Here is a 17,909-nt window from a genome sequence, read left to right as displayed (position 1 = left end):
AAAAGAAGAAGAGGTTCTCTCTCTCCACAAAGCATACTCCAGAGTAATAGAAGAAGCATATGATTTATGATAATAGAGGAGGACTTGATCACACCTGTCTCAGTACTGGACAGACAGATCATCTAGGCAACAAACCAACTATCAGATGGAGAGAGCAAATCTATGGTTATTGGAGGGGGCAAAGGGGAGGGAAGGGGGAAGGGGAGAAGGAAGGAAGGAGGTGGAAGGGGAGAGATTGGATAGGGGCATAAAGAATAAATATGATTTGTAGCAATGAATATGCTAATAAAAATAAAATAAAATAAAAATTGAAAAAAGATTTCATGCTTGCCCTGCTGGGTTTTGGGCGTCCTTAGGACCTGTTACCCCCTTCTTTTGGCCTATTTCTCCTTTTTTGAACAGGAATATGTACCCTGTGTTTGTCCCACCATTGTATCTCGTAAGTAGATAACTTGTTCTGATTTTACAGATGGAACTTCAGACTTTTGAGTTGAAACAAGTTAAGCCTTTGGAGAAGGAATAAATGTATTTACCTATGAGAAGGACATGAACATTGGGAGCCAGGGGTGGAATGCTGTGGATTGAATTGTATCCCCCAAAGTCCGTGTATTAGAAACTTAACCCTCATTGTGACAGTGTTGAGAGGGTGGGAAATCTTATGGTAATTGAAAGGTGGGGCCTTGAAGATTAGATTGTGAGGACAATACCTAAGTAAATGGATAAATCCATCGATGTTTAATGGTGGCCATGGGTGTGGTTCTGAGGGCTTTAAAAGGAGAAGGAATGAGGAGTTAGCTCTCTCTCTCTGCTTCTGCAATCCACCATGTGACACCCTGCTTTACTGTGAAGACACACTACCCACCAATAAGGCACTCACTGGCATTCCCCAGACTTTGGATTTCCCAGCCTCGAAAACTGTAAGCAATAGATATTGTTTCTTTATAAGTCATACAGTTTCAGGTATTTCTGTTATAAGCAACAGAAATGGACTAATCCATAGGTATTTCAAGTTGATCTTCAGGCCTCTGCACTGTGATGCACAAGTTCAGCTCTGACACTTTTGGTTCAGAAGCTGTCATATCATTTACTATGCAGTCATAAAGGCCTATGATGTATGGTATTGCTGACAGCCAAGTTTACATAATTCTGATTTCTAAGTCAATATGTAATCATATACAATTAATGTTATTGTTTTCATTGCAACTGAATACAAGTAACTAATACAAGGTCAACTTACTTCTATGATGGAAATCTAGTTATGGCATAATATGGGTTAATGTAAAAGAAGAGTGTTCTCAAAAATGCTAAAAAGCCCCTCTGCCAAGAAGCAAGCAAGAAAGCACACCCAGGGTCCTAGGCAGGAGACAAGGGCATCCCCTCTGCACAGAAGCAGACAAGAGAGCATGCCAAGGGTACTAGGCAGGAGCTAAAGGCAGACACCTCTCTCCAGAAGAAGGCAAGAGAGCACACCAAATATACCACTTCCATGTGGGAAGCCCACCACAGCCCAGCTAATGCAAAAGTGGCTCAACACACAGCAGCAGCCACAGCCACTGTGCAGGTAACCCGCCAGATGCTCAACTGCATTGAAGCAAGGAGAGTCACCAGCAGAGTCTGGGAAAAGAAGAACGTGTCTCTTTCCTCAAAGCCCACTCCAGAATAATAGGAGAAGCAACTGTTCTATCAGATGACCAGACATCATTATAAAGATACTAGAAATATGAAAACCCAACAAAATATGACACCACTGAAAGAATACAGTAATTCTCAAAAACCAGACCCTATATAGCAGAAAACCCTTGAAATGACTGAAAAGGAATTCTGAGCAACAATCTTAAGGAAACCCACTTAGATAGGAGAAGACTCAGTTAACAAAATAATGAAATGAGAAAAAAATCCAGGATATGAAGGAGAAAATTTACAAAGAAATTAATACATAAAATAAGAATGTAGCAGAACTCATGGAGCTGAAAGAGTCACTAAACAAAAAAAGCACAATCAACAGCTTAAGCAGCAGGCTAGAACAGGCAGACAAATGAATTTCTGATCTTGAAGATAGTCTTTTTGAAATAAACCAGGTGGACAATAAAAAGGAAAAAAGAATTTTAAAAATGAAGAAAATCCAAGAGAGCTAGCAGACAACCTTAAGTGCATAAGCATCCGAATCATGGGTGTTCCAGAAAGGGAAGAGAAAGGAAAAGGCATGGAAAATCTATATGACAAAATAATAATGGAAAACTTCCCAGGTATAAGGAGAGACATGGGCCTTCAGACCCAGGAAACTCAAAGATCCCCAAACAGACTCAACCCACAAAGACCCTCTCCAAGATATATTATAGTCAAATTGGCAAAGCTCAAAGACAAAGAGAGAATCTTAAAAGGAGTAAGAGAAAAGCATCAAGTCACTATAAGGGAGCCCCTATCAAACTAATGGCAGACTTCTCAAGAGATGTTCTTTAGGCCAGAAGAAAATGGAATGACATATTCAAAATACTAAAAGAAAAAAACTGCCAGCCAAGAATACTATACCCAGCAAGGCTACCCTTCAGAAATGAGGGAAAAATGGAGTATTTTCTAGACAAACAAAAACTGCAGGAGTTCACCACCACAAAACCAGCCCTACATGTAATCCTCAAGGAAGTCTTGCATCTGGAATCTGAAAAACAATAATCACGACTATGAATACACAATAAAGAGCAAAACCCACTGGTAGAACAAAAATGAAAACAAGGGAAAGAAACTAAATCGTACCACCACAAAAAACCATAATGACAATGTAGTAATGCCCCTACTTTAATTCTGATTTTAGCAATTTTGGTCTTCTCTCATTTTTTCTTGGTCAGTCTAGATAAAGGTTTGCAAATTTTGTTGATCTTTTTGAAGAATCAACTTTTTGCTTCATTGATTTTCTCTACTGTTTTTAAACTCCCTATTTCATATATTTCTGTTGTAGTCTTTGTTATTTCCTACTTATATTTTCTTTTGGTTTACTTCGCTCTTCTTTTTCTATTTTCTTAAGATAGAAGTTTATGTTACTGATTTGAGATTTTTCTTATTTTTAATATAGGTGTTTACAAGTATAAATTTTCCTCTAAGTGCTATATGAGCACTGCATCCTATAAATTTTGATATGTTGTACTTTGATTTTTATCTCAAAGTACTCTGCAAGTTCCCTGTGATTTTTCTTTTTACCCATTGTTTATTCAGGAGAGTATTATGTAATTTCCACACAGTCGTGAATTTTTAAAATTTCCTTCTGTTATTGTGATCAGGGAACATACTATCTATGATCTTAGTCTTTTTAAATGTATTAAGACTTGTTTTGTGGTCAAAAGAAAATGCTAAAAAAAAAATAATACTTATTTCATTTTATTTCAAATATGGGGGTGGAGTGGCATATAGCAGCTAACAACGCTTTACTATATGCCCAAAAGTCAACTATACCACTGCTGTCATTCTTCCTTTCCAACAGAAAAATGGTTTTATTCTCCTAACCTCCTCTGTACTGCGTTGGCTTGGAGGAGGTGGTCCTATTTTCAGCCCCAGAGTCATAATTTGATTGATCTAATTAATCATAGTGGTCCCACTCTTCTTGGCAATAATTGGATTAGGTAAGAGTGTCTAATACAAATCTAGCCAATGTGAGTGATGGAGTTTGGATGTGCTGGCCCCTCCAAAACTCACATGGAAATTTGATCCCCAATGTGGCAGTGTTGGATTCATGCTCTCCCTGGGGGAGGGGGGATTAATGAGTGAGTTCTCTCTCTATCAGTTCCCGCAAGAGCTTGTTGTTTATAGGACCCTGGCACCTCCTCTCTCTCTCTCTCTCTCTCTCTCTCTCTCTCTCTCTCTCTCTCTCTCTCTCTCTCTCTCTTGCTTCCTCTCTCACCATGTGATCTGCTTGTACCTGCCGGCTCCCTGCCACTTTTTCTCCATGAGTAGAAGCTGCCAGAAGCAACTGTCCCAGAATCATAAGCCAAATAAACCTCTTTTCCTTATAAATTACCCAGTTTCAGGTAATTCTGTTATAGCAACACAAAACAGACTAATACAGTGAGGGAAAACCTCCTAGGGAGAACATGGGAAAAATTTGTCCTCAACAAAGAGATACAAGGAAAAGGTCTGTTTGTCTTTCTTCTGGACTCTATCAGGTGACTGTGAGAGTTTGAGGCACTGCAGGGGAACCAGCTAGAGTTTGAGAGCCATATGTGGAGCATGATAGAGTGCAAAGATTCAAAAACTTGCATCCTGATGACATCATGGAGTCACGGAACTAAACAGCCATGTAGCCTCTCTACTCTCTGGACTTATTATGTGTGACAATAAATTCACTTTGTTTAAGCCCATTGGGTGTTTTTAATGTTGTAGAGCTATTGTTGAAAGTTTCCTGTTCCTAGAGAGGGATCTTGGAGCTAGATATTTTATAAATAAGTTTTGTCAGCATTATTTTCTATATCCTTCAGATCACTGATATTATGAAAAACTTAAACCAGCCATATAAATAGTATGAAAAATGTCTGTTTGGTGTGCACTTGGTCACTAAAGTTTCTCTTTCATATCAGCAGGCTAGACATTCTTTTCATTTAGCAGGTCTACTTCTCAGCCTCTAGCTCCAACCTAGCTCTACTGTCTGTCAATGGCTTTAGACTTAATTGACACATGCCCAGCCCATCTCTATTCTGCCCTCAAGGACATAAATAGCCACTGTGAGCCTCGAAGTTAAATGCAAGAAACCAGAATACCACTCCCCTATATAGTAGTTCACTGCTCTTCCATTTAAACACCTGGTTGGAACAGCATAGCATCACACACCTGTGAGCTTTCCTCTAACACAAATTAAACATCTTTCTTGAATGCTTGCAGAAACTTTTTTTCCCTCAGTCCTCACTCATATATGCAGACTTTTAACATAAATTTCATTATTGTAGACACAGAGGGTGTTGCCCTCAAGGAATATGCAGTGGAGTGGGGAAGACAGCTGACTTTACAGCTGTTTACAACAGCCTGATAAAAGTCACAGTTCAGGTGTGTGCTCTGTACCCTAGAAGTAAGGAAAGGGACTACCCAAAGAATTAGTAACCAGATTGGGTCTGGGAATGTTTCTGTTCTTCCATTTGTTCACGCTGGTTTTTTGACTCCTGGTCTCCTCAGACAGCAAAACCTTAAAAACTCCCTTCTGCTGCTTCCAGGCCTCTCACCAGGAGGTGAAAGATCTGAGGCTGGGAGGAAATTGAAATAAGGAGGCTTGGAGCTAGACTAGGAATCTTCTCTTTCTCTCAGCTGGGAAGCCGGGAGCAGGCCAATGGGAGGGAGGCTGCGTGCATATCAGCCACTTCTTGAAATCTGATGACATTAAAGCACAGGAACTTGGAAGACATTAGGTTAAGTGAAATAATCCAGGTACAGAAAGACAAATATCTCGTGTTCTCACTTACATGGGGAATCTTAAAACGTCAAACTCGTAGAAATGGACAGGAGAACGGTGGTTATCAAAGGCTGGGGGTGGCGGTGGGAGGAAGGGGAAGGCGGGGGAGGGTTGGGGAGATGTTGGTCAAAACAGGAGGAATTAGTTCAGGAAATCTATTGTACTGCAGTCTAGTGACCACAGTTAGAAACGAAGTACTGTATACTTGAAAACTGCTGAGAGGAGATTTTAAGCATTCTTAGCACACAGAAAAAAGTAAGTATGTGAGGTAATCAATATGTTAACTTGTTTGATTTCGCTATTCCACAATGTATTATTCCACAATATCAAACGTCATGCTGTACATCGTAAATATATAAAGATTTTATTTCTTAACTGAAAAAGAGACAGGTCTAAAACACATATCTGGAAAATTAGAAAGGGATGGCAGCGCGGTGTTTCCGTGGTGTAGTGGTTATCACGCTCGCCTAACACGCGAGAGGTCCCCGGTTCGAAACCGGGCGGAAACAGCTTGTGTCCTTTCGGGGAGTGGGCGCCCCGTCGCGTCTTCTTAGCTGGCTACAGCTGCAGGGATCAAGTGATGAGGCAGCCTCTTTATAAACTCAACATTGTGATTTTGAAATAGCTATGCTAAATTAGCCAGGCAGTACTGGCTGGGCTCTTTCCAACTGGGAAGTGCTGTCTCTCCTTTCCCAGAAAACCCAAAACGTGAGATTTTGGCGGCGCCCTAGTTTTCCGTTCTCCACTTTTTCCTAGTTACCTTTTCTCCTTTCTCCCAGAGAAGAATAGAAAGCCACAGCGCTCTTGCTCCGGCCTATTTATTAGTCGATGCGCCCTTGTCGAGTCTTGTTTCCGCATTAATGGTTTGACATTTCCCTGTGTTATGGGAACGCCCGAATAGTGAACAATGAAGTGTGGACGTCTGTGAGGGGTGGGAAGAGGTAGCAGAGGTGGGGGATTAGCTCAAGTGGCAGAGCCTTCGCTTGGCAAGCGAGATGCGGTGGGATCGATGCCCGCATTCTGCAGATCTTTACTGTTTGGGCCCCGGTCTACAGGTGACAGCCTCAGACTCCCCGACATTTGGAACGCTTCGCTGGTTAGTGACCTACGAACACAACAAAACAGGGCTGGCAATGGCCCCCCAAAGCGTTCATATTTTATAACCTGTCTTTTTCTTCAGAGGAATTGTGATCCTCACCGGTGGGGTATCCCCAATTGTTCTTTTTCACCCTGTTTCTTCCCACAGCCTGGCCCCAAATATAACACAGTCCTGGAAAATGCACTGCAGAGCGGGGTAGTTAAAGCCCCAGCTCTCTGGACAGGGCACTGTAAAGTGGAGTCCCAAGGAACCAGAAAGTACTCCTGAAATTGTGGAAAGCCACCCAATAAAGTAACCGGATCGTGAACTTCTTGGGCACACTCTCAATTGCGAATAGGTGAATTTGAAAGAAAAGCAAGATAATATCAAAACTGAAAAATCAAGAATGGACACTACAGAGGAGTGATGTTATTAAGCTAATATTTTTAATAGAGTTATTCAACTGTAAATGCCAGTGTGGCTGAAAATGGTGAGACTGGAAGTGGATTGTCCCTTGCTCATATTTATCCTGTCATCTTTTGATGTCTGAGACCATGAAATTCCTTCTAAATCCCCTGAGCCTACTACACAGTGCTTAACACAGAGACTCTCTCCAATGAATATGTACTGAATGCATGGAAAGGAAGTGATAGATTCAAAACAGTTGTGTAGGAATAATGCTTGGTATTTGGCAAGTCATTGGATGTGGGATTTGAAGGAGGAGAATGTCTTGGAAGTCTAAGCCCAAAAGGCAGGCACAGAGAAGATTGGGAATTAGATACTTGGTGCAGGAATGAATGGGTTACTGTGGAGAACAACAGGCAGAGAGATTGTGAGCTGAAACGAAGGAAGAGCTCATGATTTTGAATCTAAAAAAAACTACTACTCAATTCAGGGTTTCCCATTTGTCTCTGAGATCTTAGCGAAAATATTTAATTTACCTGAGCCTTTGTTACATCTGAAAAATGCAGATTAGGATCCATACTTGTGTTGCCACAATTCAACTGGAACATACGCAGTTAGCTCAACAAATTTTAGTATAATTAATGGTACACACAACTGATAAAAACAGGGAGGCTATTATTATAAGTTCAGTTTGTGATTTTATAGGGGGAATGTCTCCAGCCATGTAGATGCAAGTGGAAATATAGAGTAAGACAGTAGTATGAACAGGAGACGAGGATTATTCCTTTGCTCATTCATTCATTCAACAAATTAGTCAGTGAACTAAGCACCTCGTGTGTTTCTTTTCAACAAAAGAGACCATGGAAGGTGAAAGAGCACCTACGCTCTCTGAGGGAGGGAAGAGCCAGGTCATTGGAACACAAGAGAAAAAAGAGCGGCAAAAGACAAGTATAATTGTCCCTGTTCCTGAATACTGGAAAAGCATGGGTGCCATCAGTCATGGGTGTGGAATCTCCCAGGTGCAGCACTGAGTAACATGGAGTGATTTCCAACTGACATTGATTGTGTTCTTTAAAAGTCAGAAATTGATAAAGCAGTGGTGCTTGGAGAGTAAGGGTCAATATTTTGAATGTGAATCAATGTATAGCAACTGCCATCCAGGTGCAGCTTGCAGTGCACCAGTCTCATAATCTGAAGGTTCTGAGTACAAATCTCGGAGAGGGCAGTACTTCTTTCTTCTGATCTTTACAAGTACTCTAACATGGCATTGGATTGTGTATCATATTTTTAAAAATAAAAAGCATCAGAAAGGTAATTCTGAGAAAAAGCATATAAAAAACAAACAAACAGAAATCACACAACCTCCTTCAGTAAACTGTAGTCTGGCCTGATAATCACTCAGAATGGTGAAATCAGTTCCCAGTGGTTTCATAAAATGAACGGTGGAGAGATTTAGGTTACACCAGATACAACAAGTATATTATATAATTACTCTTCTTGTCCATCTAACACAAGAAGCAAGGGAGATTTCTTTCCCAATTTAGTGCTCTGAAGATCACCCAGGCACTATTATTAGGTAGAGAATATGTAAAACCATTACCCATTTATTCATCCAACAAATATTTTTTGAGAACATATTTGGGGGGGGGGATGTTCTGAGTGCAATTATTCAAAAGAAAATAAAATGCAGAAAATCCTGCTCCCATCTTAGATGGGAAGAGTGGGAAGAAACATACAAGAAACAAGTGAGAAAAATGCATAATAACTGGATGATGACGTTTACTGTGGGGAGTCATGAGACAACAATAGAATCTAGAATGAGAAACTAGCAAGTTCAGCTTTCAGGGGAAGAGTCAAGGAAGTTTTCACCTTGAAGACACCATTTAGTCTTCCCTTTCTCCAGTTGTCTTGCTGGGACCCTTGTGCCCAAAGTTTTTCTAACACTGTCATAAGAGTAATTCTTACCTATCAAGGTAACTGAGGACAATGAGCGCTTTCTGCACATAAGGCTAGTTGGCTAAGTTGGATAAGCCATGGTACTTGAGGTAAATCCTTCATATGTTTCTTCATATGGGAAAAAAGGACTGTGGGATTCTCTGGGTGGATTCACAGCACTTGGAGCAGGGTCAGAGCAATAGGAACTGCTCAGTAAGCATTAGGTACTGCTTTGGTTGCCTTCTTCCTGAGGAATGCTGGCCTCTCACGGTGAGCCTGTACCAGAGGTTCTCACAGGGGATTGATGGGTGGATCTACAGACTGAGGTTAGAACCCATGAGTATTATCACCTTGAATGGAACAGGGTTCCTTCCAAAGTTTCACATAGTCACTGGGTGAGGGAAGAGCCCTAAATGGCCTTGAAGAATTGAGTGTGCTCTGGGAAAAGCAGGAAGCCCTGCCAAGGAATGACATAATCTGATCGTATATCAGGGTCTCAGTGCAGAGATGAGTACTCAGTTGGTCAAGATGGCTAAAGCAACAAATTTGACCAGATTGGGAGGTTCATGGTAGAGAGAAACAATCTATAAATTTGTTGGTTTCACATCCACAATTTGGATGGACCAGTGTTCTTGCCTTAGGAAGGACAGGAAGAAAGGAAACATGTTCCTTTCAGGATGGAGAAAAGCCTATTCCCATTATTTTATTTCATTTATTTTTTGTGTTTACTAGTTTATTATAAAGGACATTACAAAGGATACAAATGAAGAGATGTATAGGGTGAGGTCTGGGGGAAGGGGCACTGAGCTTCCATGCCCTCCCTGAGCACATCACCTTCCAGGAACCTCTATGTGCTCAGTTATGCAGAAGTTCCCTAAACCCTGTGCTCTTGGGTCTTTTATGGAGACTTCACAGGACAGCATGATTGAAGCATGCACAACTGTGTAGAAATGTGATTGGACAAAAAGGGTATGATCTAACACTAACAGACTGGCTGGGGAAATCCAGCAAAGTCCATTTGTTCATGTTTTCCTTGGCCTCTCTGTGCGGCATTCCTTCCTCCCTCACCCATTTACATAGATAAATAACACTTCTATTTTACAGCATACTGAAGGTTCTAGCCAGGGCAAATGGGCAGTAAACTGAAATTTAAAAATCCAGATGAAATGGATGAAGTAAAACTATTGCTTTTATTTAGACCTAATAAATGAGTTTGGCAAGGTTTCAGGATACAAGATCAGTATTATGTTTTTATACCCTAGCAATGAACCACCCAAAAATAAAATGAAGGAAACATTTTTGTTTATTCTTTATTCAAAAGAATGAAATACTTTGGAATATACATAGGGAGAAAAAGCCACAGAACTTAACACTCTTACAACTACATATACTTTTTGAAAGAAATTGAAGAAGACATAAAATTTTGGAAAGACATGCCATATTCAATACTTCCTTAATTTAGCTATACATTAGTGCAATCCCTATTCATAATCCCAGCTGGGTTTTGTTTGTTCATTCATTTTTAGAAATTAAGAAGCTAATTGTAGAACTCATATGGAACTGCAAGGGATTTACAGTGGTCAAAACAATCCTGAAAAAGAACAAAATTGAAAGACATATTTCCAAATTTAAAACAGCAGTTTTAATAAAGCAACAGTCATCAAGACAATATGGTACTGGCCTCAGAATAGGCACATGGACCAATGAAGTAGAATTGAAAGTTCAGAAATAAACCCTCACATTTACAGCCAGATGATACTTAAAAGGGTGTGAAAGAATAGTCTTTTCAACAAACGGTGCTGAGACAACTGGAAATCCACATTCAAAAGACTGAAATTGGACTTCTTCCTCACACTATACAAAAGTTAACTCAAAACTGATCAAATACTTAAGTGTAAAAATGACAACTATAAAACATTAAAAAAAAAACCTTAGTAGTAAATCTTCTAACTCAGTTGTTTTTGTGGGTTTTTGTTTGTTTGCTTGTTTCTTTTTTACTAATAGCCAAATGAATGGCATTTTGATTTAAAAACTGTGACATCACCATTTAATATTAATGTCATTGTTCCTTTTATCACTACCACTCAACTGGAGCTGTAGTTCTAATTATTTCTACAATCAGTGGATCTGAGAGACTAGTTATGGTCTAAAGTGTGTTACCGAAATGAGTAGAAAATTTTTCTAAATAATTTCTCTTTATTTCCTAGATGAAAATAGATTAGGACATAGCAGATATTGCTTACTTTGTATGCAACAACAGCTTAGATTTATCACCATTTCTTCTATTCTCCTTTTCCAGCAAAGAAAGAATTTCATTCAACACTTGAATTTCTTTCCACAACTATCTTCTGCAGAGGAAGTGGATCCCAATCTTGGAGCCAAAAGTCCAAAGGTTAAACCTAATTCTCCTGCTAGCAATTGGCTTAAGCAAGGGCATCTAACACAAATGTGGCCAATGCAATGCAACAGTAAATCATGGGAGAGCATTTAAGAAAGGTTTTCCTCAATCATGTAAAGTGACACACACATACACAGGAAAAGCATTTTCATTTCTCTGCCTCTGGACTTTGCCTTGAGAATGTGAGACCAGGAGTTACTGCAGGGAAAGCAACTGGAGTATGAGGCTCATATGGAGCCAATGAATTATCCACCTCTATAGCTTTCCTTTCCTGTTTAATTATTGTCAGTTGCAACCATACAACCCACTTATAGTAAAGGGCATTTGACCATCTTTATTCTCTGTATGTGTGTGTGTCTGCTTAAAGCTAAAGACTTCATAAAGAGTAGTTTTGTAAATATTAGCTCACAATCATTCTGGTCATTTGAATTTTGAAAATTTCAAAAACAGTCCCTTTAATGCTATAGAAAATAGGAGTTTGAGGTGCACTTGGCTCACTCTTTTATTCACTATATCAATGGAATGGAAATTCCATCACTTAAGAGAGCCATCACCCATCTCTCAGCCTCAGTGAAGTTCAACCTTTCGGACTTTTCTTGACTTTGGATCTATAGGCTTGCTCTGTCCTCCACCACCTTCCTCACCCTGGGGTCATATAGAGCCACTCAGCCTCAGATATACATTCAGAGAAATGTCAGCAATCACTATATATTGTAATCTACTGCTCATCTTATCTAAATACACTGTGTTGGGATAGTATGGATACTACACACCTGTGAAGTCCATTTGGAGCATAAGACCCACTTTTTCCTTCATATCCGCACACATATCTCTCACTCTTCATTCATTCAGGCAGACATGTGAAAGTACTTAGCACTGCACAATAAGCACACTGCCCTCAATGAGCTTATAATTTAATGGGAAAGAAGGCTGAGCAACAGTCGCTCACAACATAGTAAAATGTCACAAGACAGATGTGTGCCTGCATCTTCTGAGAGTGCTGGGAGGCACACAACCCAACCTCAGGAAACCAGGAGAGGTGTCAGAGAAGATGTCTCCCAGAAGATAATTTGGGGCCTAACAAAGCTGTTGAAAAGCCAAGAGTAGGTAAAAGTCTTAGCGTTCTGCATGGGCCATTTCCTTAAGTTCAGTATCTCTAGAGTCAAGCGTGGGAAGTGAAAAGAGAGGAAATGGAAATGAAGAATGGGATAGAAGTAAGGGCCCAAGTTGCTCGGAGAGATTTTATTTACTCTGCTCATGCCAAGGATTACTCTGCTTAAAGTAAGCAGATGCATAGTTAGGACAGCCCAGCTCAGGAGCTACTCATGGCTGTGAAAGATTTGGACAGTTTAAGAAATATAAAAGGATGAATGGCCCAGGTTCTTATACCTGTGTTTTTTATTTTTTTACTTTTTATTTTAATTTATCAATATACAATGTAGCTGATTTTCATGTACCTTTACCAATTCCTCTTCCCCCCCGCAACCCACCCCCCTCAACATATCTGTTCGCTTGTCCTAACATGTCCAAGGAATCGTGATTGTTGTGTCTTCTTTCACACCCCACCAGTTGTTTGTATATTTATTTATTTATTTATTTATTTATTTATTTATTTATTTATTTATTTATTTATTTTTAGCTCCCACTAATAAGTGAGAACATGTGGTGTTTCTCTTTCTGTGCCTGACTCATTTCCCTTAACATAATTTTTTCTGGTCCATCCATGTTGCTGCAAATGGTAGTATTTCATTCTTTTTTATAGCAGAGTAGTATTCCTTGTGTAGATATACCACATTTTATTTATTTTTGGTTGATTTTCACATTGCTTCCATATTTCCACTTTCTTCTAGAATCTCAGCTACCTTCATAATCTGCTCTTCTCAGAAGAAAAAAGGGCAAACACAAATCTACAGTTAATTGCTTCTGACCTACTGGATACAAGTGAAATTATGTTGGTGTTCTCTTGCAGATTCTTACTCTTGTATCAGAGTGGTTTTTACTGTTGACTGTGGGGTTGAAGCAGCTTGTGACCTCTGCGGGGATTGAACCCAGGACCTTGGAATTATTAGCGCCACCCTCCAACCAACTGAGTAACTGGCTAGGGCCCTTTACAGAGCCCTATGGTCCCCCACATATTTAAACATGTATATTTCTACATTAAAATCATCAGTGGAAGTTTTCTCAAATTCTTTTGAGGGCTGGGAAGAAGTTATGATCCTCAGTTTCTTCTAAGCCTGAAATTTCAGTTAAAATAAAGTTCTGCAGTAGGAAAGTTAAAATGCCACCTGCTTTGGTGTTTCGTGACACAGGACTCTCTCTCTCTCTCTCTCTCTCTGTCTCTCAAGGATAAAGCACCCAGTATTCCCAGATGCAGAGTTTTTATGACCACCTCATTTAAAGTGCAACAACACTAGCCTCACCTGTCCTTATCTGTCTCTGTCCCTTGAAGAAATAGACAGAAAACAGAATTACAGCCACCTCCTCTTCAATGATTGTCAAGGCAGATAGAGCAAAAGTCACTTATCATCTGCCTGAGGCTTCCAGCACTTTCTCCGCCCATTTTTCCTCAACGTGAGCATTTGATTACTTTTCCCCACCCCATTGTCATTTTTACCAAATTCTGGAAGTGCTCCCATATTTCTATTTGAAAAGACACGAGACAAATACGTTTCAAGGCAATCTTTGTATTTGCATTTCATTTATTCCACCCCCTCATATTTTATTTCTTTTTTATGAAACGGGTTAAGTCTATTGACACCTCATGCATAGAAAGACTCAAATTTGAAGCCCCGACTCGTGACCTTTGTACTGAGAGACAGATTCTCTGGGAGCTCCACTAATATTCGCTCTAACAAGGGTGACGCATTCTGTCTTAAAAAGAACTAATTTCTCTGCATGCAATACTCATGTCTGTCTAGCCGATTTTCACACAAACAGCCCCATTCATCGGGATTCGGTAATGGGGTCGGCACCATGCAGCATCCAAAGAGTGGTTGAATCCCCAGGAACACCCACAGTACCCGGAAACTAATAAATAGCAGAGTAGAAACGTACCAAATAATTGGATAAATAAAGGAGCCTCAACCTACTCCCTTGCTTTATTACAGATGATCAGCCTCTCTGCCTGGACCATTTTGCTAGTATCCTGTTCCTTCTCCTGGCATTTGGTCTTGACTCTCATTTCTAAAGAATCCATCCTTCATAGAATTGGCCTGTCTTTTCCCATCACTTCTGAAATTCTATCCTTTGACCCCTCCATGCAAGCTGACCCTTGTTGATCCTCATTTGCCAGTATTGTTCATACTCTATGGTGAAATGTTGAAAGCTTTTCCTCTAAGATCATGAACAAGATGAAGATGCTCACTCTTGTCACTTCTATTCAGCATAGTACTGGAAGCTCTAGCCAGAGCATTTAGGCAAGAGAAAGAAATTTTTAAAAACCTGAGTTGGAAAGGAACACATTAAATAGTCTGTTTGCAGATCCCACGATCTTATATAGAAAACTATAACGAATATATCCCTTCCCCCCAAAACACTGTTAACTAATAAATGAATTCAGTAAAGTTACAGGACACAAAATCAACGTACAAAAATTAATAGTGTTTCTATGCACTAACAATGAACCATCCAAAAAAGATTTTTTTTAAATCTCGTTTTCAATAACTACAACAACAATGACAACAACAACAACTTAAAAGTAAAATTAACAAAGGAGGTTGAAGATATGTACACTGAAAACTATAAAACATTAATGAAAAAAATGGAAGATGACACAAATAAATGAAAAGATATCCTACGTTTACGGATTAGAAGAATTAATATTGTCAAAATGTCTACACTACCTAAAGCAATCCACACATTCAGTGCACCCCCTATCAAAATTTCAATGACATTTTTTACAGACACAAATAAACAAAATCTTAAGATTTGTATGGAAGCACAGAAGACCCCAAACAGCCAAAGCAATTTTAAGCAAAAAGTAAAAGATTTGGAGGCATCACACTACATGACTTCAAAATATATTACAAAGCTATAATAATCAAAATAGCACAGTACTGGCATAAAAACAGACACATAGACAAAATGGAGCAGAATAGAGAGCCCAGAAATAAATCCACACATACATGGTCAATTGGTTTCTAATAAAGGTACGTAGAACACAAAATGGGGACAGTCTTTTCAATAAACGGTCTTGGGAAAACTGGATGTCCACATGCAGAGGAATGAGATTAGACTCTCATCTCACACCATATACAAAACTTAACTTGAAATGGATTAAAGACTTACACATAAGACCTGAAGCTGTAAAAGTACTAGAAGAAAACATAGGGAAAACCTCCATGACATTGGTCTGGGTAATGATTTCTTGGATATGACCACAAAAGCACAGGCAACAAATGCAAAAAAAATGACTAGGATTACATCAAACTTAAAAGCTTCTGCATAGCCAAGAAAACAATCAACAGGATGAAGACAATCTATGGAATAAGAGAATATATTTGTAAACCACACATTGATTATGGGGTAGTATTAAAAATATATATGGAACTCAAACAACTCAATCACAAGAAAAGAAAAAAAAAATGCTTAAAGAATGGGGGAAGGACCTAAACAGACATTTCTCAAAAGAAGAAAGATGGCCAACAGATACATAAAAAGGTGCTCAACCTCACTAATCATCAGGAAAACGCAAATCAAAACCATAAGAAGATGTCACCTCATGCCTGATAGAATGTCTATGAACAAAAAGATAAAAGATAACAAATATGGGCAAGAATATGGAGAAAAGGGGCACTTGTAGACTATTGGTGGATATGTAAATTAGTACGACTATTATAAAAAGCAGTGTTGTGCTTCCTCAAAGAAAACTAATATGAGAAATACCATATAATACAGTGATATCACTCTTAGGAATAAGAGGGGGTCTCAGAAAAATACCTGGAAATATTAATATTGTCTTTTAAGTCGATTTTTTCCCAAAAATTTGAAGTATCCTAGTATATTCAAAGTAAATTAAATCAGTATGTTGAAGAGATTTCTGCACTTCCATGTTCGTTGCAGCTTTATTGCAAATAGCCAAGATATGGAATCAACCTAAGTGTTCATCAATGGGTGAATGGATTTAAAAAATGAAACAAAACAAACAAACAAAAATCAAGATATATAACTCGATGGAATACCACTGAGCCTGAACAAAAAGGAGGAAATACTGTGGGTCATGACAACATAAATGAACTTAGAAGACATTATGTTAAATGGAATAGGGCAGGCATAGAAAAACACCTCGTGCTCTCACTTATATGTGAAATCTAAAAAAAGTCAAACAAGTAGAAGTAGAGAGCAGAACGGTGGTTACCAGAGACTGGGGGTGGCGGTGGGAGGAGGAGAGAAGGGGAGGGTTGGGTAGATGTTTGTCAAAACAAAATTTCAATTGAACGGGAGGAATTAGTTCAGGAAATCTATTGTGCACTATGGTGAATATAGTTAAAAACAAAGTATTGTATACTCGAAAGTTGCTGGAGGAGATTTTAAGCGTTCTCACCACAATAAAAAAAAAAATGTTAATCGATATGCTCAAAAATAAGTATGTGAGGTAATCAGTGTTAATCAACAGTTGGATTTTGCCATTCCACAATATATACATATGTCAAAACATCATGCTATACATCATCCATATATAGAAATTTGAAATTTTATTTCTTAATTGAAAATAAGAAACAAGTCTTAAACGTATATCTCAGGAATATTGTACAAATTACAGCTCGAGGGGTTTCCGTGGTGTAGTGGTTATCACGGTCGCCTGACACGCGGAAGGTCCCCGGTTCGAAACCGGGCGGAAACAGCTCGTTGCTTTTACCTCCTCCCAGAATCCGGCGGGGAGTGGCCGCCTCACTGCGTCTTCTAGGCGGCCAGAGCTGCAAGGGACAAGTCATAATCTGGGCCCTTTTAAGAGCAAGACGGTCATCTTGAAATAGCTATGCTGAGTTTGCCAGGCGGTTCTGTCTTGGCGATTCCCAACTAGGACGTACTCTCTTCTCTCAGAATATCTGAAACGTGGAATTTTGGCAGCACCTGAGTTTTCCAGTCTCCACTTTTTTGTAGTAAACTCTTTTCCTTTCTCTCAAAAAGTATTGGATCGAGCTCTTACCCCGCGCTATTTTTCAGTACTTGCGCTCTTGGTGGAGTTTTGGTTCTGCATTAAAGGTTTTACATTCTCTGTGTTATGGGAACGCCCCAAGTGTAGACTAGCACATCTACTGAATAAAATACATGAGAAATCAAACAAACAACAACAAAAAAGTAGAGATGAGGAATTAGCTGGAGTGATGGAGCATTAGCTTTGCATGTGAGAAGTCGTGAGATCCATGTCCACACTCTCTAGATCTTTACTTTTGGACCAAAGTTCTGCAGGTGACAGCCTTACACTTTTGGACATGTTGAACGCTTCACTGGTTAATGAGCTATAGGCATAACAAAACAGGGCTGGCTATGGTCCCACAAGCGTGCAGTATATGGACCATGTTTTATAAGTTGTTTTCTCTTTGTTCGTAGAAATTGTGATCCCAAGAGGGTGGGGTATCCCCAATTGTTCTTTTTCTCCTTGTTTCTTCCTATGGCTTGGCCCAAAATACAGCACAATCCTGGAAAGTGCACGGGAGAGCAGGGCA

The 17,909-nt window shown here is 39.4% G+C and overlaps 2 non-coding genes across 2 annotated transcripts; both read left to right on the top strand.

Annotated features, from left to right (window-relative positions):
* The first annotated feature begins 5,861 nt into the window (after positions 1-5,861).
* Positions 5,862-5,934, top strand: TRNAV-AAC (transfer RNA valine (anticodon AAC)). Its single transcript has one exon. It is a non-coding gene; the product is annotated as a tRNA-Val (tRNA).
* An 11,076-nt stretch (positions 5,935-17,010) lies between these two features.
* On the top strand, positions 17,011-17,083 carry TRNAV-GAC (transfer RNA valine (anticodon GAC)). Its single transcript has one exon. It is a non-coding gene; the product is annotated as a tRNA-Val (tRNA).
* Positions 17,084-17,909: the final 826 nt, after the last annotated feature.

Source organism: Cynocephalus volans, chromosome 5, assembly GCF_027409185.1.
Source record: "Cynocephalus volans isolate mCynVol1 chromosome 5, mCynVol1.pri, whole genome shotgun sequence".
NCBI lineage: Eukaryota > Metazoa > Chordata > Mammalia > Dermoptera > Cynocephalidae > Cynocephalus > Cynocephalus volans.
This window is presented reverse-complemented; position numbering and strand designations above follow the sequence as displayed.